Here is a 3,656-nt window from a genome sequence, read left to right as displayed (position 1 = left end):
ACCCATCAAAATTAGAACTCATTGATTACCCACTCTATGCACGTGGGAAAACCACCACCACCACCAAATGAGCCTACAACATCCTCACTACCTCCTCTACACACCATACGGGAATCACATATTGTTCGTCTTAATCATTAACAAACAAACAAAAACGAAAATTAAACTAAATCTCAACTAAAAATTAATCTAATATCTCTTTCAATAAGAAAACTAATTACGTATGCATAAAATTATTTTAGGGATCCTTTAAAGGTTTTAATCATATTCCTAAATCGATATCTTGAATTATTGCTGTGACCAGCTTTGTTTATCTGTATATCTGTTTATGTGCATATCAATCTGTCCTGTTGATGATTGTGTAGTTTATTTGTTGCCATCGGTTCCTATTGAATGCTGATGATTCCAAAAACTTTGATTCTAAAATAGTTTTCATGTTTTGTTAAAATATTTGCGTTTCTAATACAGTTATGGCCGAAGACAATTAATTTAGAAGGCACCATAAGTAAACTGAATCTGTTATGCATAAATGAGTTAAAAAGTTATAGCTCAACATATATTATTTTCTCTATCTGACCTCATACACTGATTTGCTATTGATCCAAATTTAACCAGTTTACGACTTCAACTGGTCATGGTGACCTTATGATCAGTACTGATTTAAAACAGTATTAGGGCATCAATTATTTACTTTCCTCGTTTGATACAACTACAAAGTGAACCTTTCGAGGACAAAAGTCTACTAATTATTCAGATTTGTAGTCTCGATCTATCTGGCAATATCGGTAACATGAGTCACGGACTCTGACGGAAAGGAGGAGATGAAACGGGAGATTTGCTCCATCAGGCGTTGAGAAGAGGGACAGTGGGGTTTGCGGACATAGAAGGCATGCTCTTCTTCCTCGAACACCACAACCTCCACACTCTTACCGCACCGCTTGAGTGACTCACAGTAGTCGTGGCCACGATCTCTGAGTATATCTCTACCACCGATGGCTACCAGCAAGGGGGGCAACGGTACCTCTTCCAGCTTGGGCGCTCTGGGGCTCCAAGGATTACTGAATGGATGATCTCTGTCACTACCCACAGGGAGCGAAACCCGCCAACACGTGTCACTCACTTGCAGAGTGATAAACGCGTCGGGTGGGCACTCGATCTCCGATCGTGTGCGTTGCTCGGCGCCGAAGTAAGGCTGCACAAGAATGGCCCCCCTTACTCTCATTGGACTCCACACACCAACGCCGCAGGACCGCGCGATCACATGATGTGCGATGTTGGCACCTGCGCTGTCTCCGAGCAGATAAACCTGAGAAAAGTCCGCGTGGGATTCGAGCCACGGATCGTGTTCGAAGTCTCCTCCGTCTACCGCGTGGGATCTCACCCACTCGACTGCCGTGATGCAGTCGTCGTAGGCGGCGGGGAGACGGTGCTCCGGAGCCAATCTGTAAGCCACGGAGACTACGATTGCGCCCACGGACGCCGCCAATTTGAGAGTAAAGTTGTGAAAATCCGGCAGGGCAGGAGAGGCGAGGCAGAAACCGCCGCCGTGGAAATAGACGATCAGCGGGAGGCGGCGGTTTTCTGTTTGTTGTTGGAGGTGGGAAGAGGGCACGTAGAGTCGAACCCACAATCCCAGCTCCTCGTTCAACACAACATCTTTACTCGCAACCTCACCTTCTCCTTGCAGAGAAGCCTTGACGAACATTCGGGGATCCTCCAAACGAGAAATAGTGCCATCTTCGTACACCTTGAGGACTCCACTCACATTCTCCACCTCTGCTGAATCCATGGAATTCTCAATGCCCAGGGGACTTCTTCACTTCAGTGGCGAATAATCATTCCCCTTTCTTTCTTTTATACTATTTTTCCGCAATTTCATTGGGTTTTCCAATGGCCAAAATACTCTGGTGGCGAACCATTCTTCCCCTTTCATTTTATAATACTTTTCCCAATTTCTTTACTTTTTCCAAGGGCCAAAGACCGCCGGCTCGCTGAGTCTTCGATGGCAAAGACTTACGGATGACTGAAAAGCTGCTGACATATCCCAGGCGCACAATTATGACATGTGAGGTTCTAGATTGTAAATAAAGTTAAATAAATATAAATATATTACTCAATTTTATTCAACCTGCATCACACTCATCCTTTTGTAAATGTCAAATCTTAAAACATGACATCACAGCTCGTTTACGCCAATCATTAAAGATAGAATTTCGAGTGTAATCAATCTTTACCAAAAGATAATATTATTTAAATTGGTAAATGTTTGTTTATATTGCATAATCAACATTAAAGCAGAGAATAGTTGATATTATATTATTATCATTAATGGCAATGATCACAGATGCCCTTCAACTTTTAGTTACAGCCGCACCACTTGGCATAGAGTTTGCATGAGTAACTGGTCCTTCATGTTGTGGGAAGAATGCATTTCACTGCATCCTTGATCTCCATATGCCAAAGGCATCGGATTGGATCTTGAACCCTGGACATGGTGTCGCATTGCTCATAGTACCATCAATCACTTATTACAAGCTTTTTATAACATATCTCAGGAGAAAAATACGCCATAGTACAAGCAATAATGCAAGGAAAAGATCACTAGTGGACAGGGTTAAATCAAATCTCACAATCAATAAATCAAATCTCACAATCATCAAAAATATCATAACAGACCTAATCCTTTAAGCCTCCCTCTCTCTCACTAAACCCAAGGTATGATACATCCATAAGATCCAAGTAACCAAGCTATATATAAATTTTTGGCTCCGATACCACTTGAGGATATTTAACAATAATATTTTAAAATTAAAAATATCACACATATAAATAATGTTTTATTTTGGAAAATCTCAATCAACAAAACCCAATTAATAAATCAATTATTATTCTTGACTTAAATACAACCAAGTTAACCAACATCTTAGCCTCTACGAGGTGAGCCTTCACTACTCAACTCTGACACATTGTAATGGGGAATCCCCAAGCCTCTTAAAGGCTTTAACAACATGTAATAACATGGGCTCAATACCATAAACCACTAATACCAAGTTCCCAAAACCACCACTCTTAACCTAACAACCTTAACTCTCTCTTCGAGTCAATTTTACTTAACATAGCTCTATAAGCTATTAATAGTCCTCTCTCTTTAGGAAAATCAGAGTATTATTTCAAAATTTCATGAAAGTAACCCCTAAACATTTATTCCTTTTGATGCCTATAGTTTAATAGTCTATGGGGAGCAATTTATTTTTCTTGGTGATAATGAAAAGGCCAATTGTCCTAGAAATTTGAGTTACCTCGAACTTTAGCATCAATTTGACCATCAAATATTGGTATTTGAAGCTTTACTTCAACTTAGAAAGGAATATTGGGTAGTCGAAGAAAAATATTGTTACTACTTGAGTTTTTAAATGTCTTTTTCTCAAAATATTTAGGATTATCCGTATGCTCTCCATGTTCAATCTTTGCTAATGGTGTTTCCTTTTCCTTCATTATCAGTGATTATGCTACTATCTATGTCAATGCAACAATGTTTTGCTCTAACTGAGTAAACTTGACTTTTGGATCTTCTAGGTCATGCAAATCCTGAGGACTCCCTACCATAGTTAGTCCTCTACTTCTCTATAACAAGGACAACAATGCTTTTCCATTGT

The 3,656-nt window shown here is 40.0% G+C and overlaps 1 pseudogene; it reads right to left on the bottom strand.

The window, feature by feature from the left end:
- Window positions 1-656: 656 nt before the first annotated feature.
- On the bottom strand, window positions 657-1,921 carry LOC149185056 (strigolactones hydrolase CXE15 pseudogene; annotated as a pseudogene).
- Window positions 1,922-3,656: the final 1,735 nt, after the last annotated feature.

The sequence above is a fragment of the Pinus tabuliformis genome, chromosome 3_2 (assembly GCF_031772625.1).
Source record: "Pinus tabuliformis cultivar Carrire ecotype Pingquan chromosome 3_2, CPIR1, whole genome shotgun sequence".
Classification (NCBI taxonomy): Eukaryota; Viridiplantae; Streptophyta; class Pinopsida; order Pinales; family Pinaceae; genus Pinus; species Pinus tabuliformis.
Note: the sequence above shows the minus strand (reverse complement) of the source record. Positions and strands in the feature narration are given on the sequence as shown.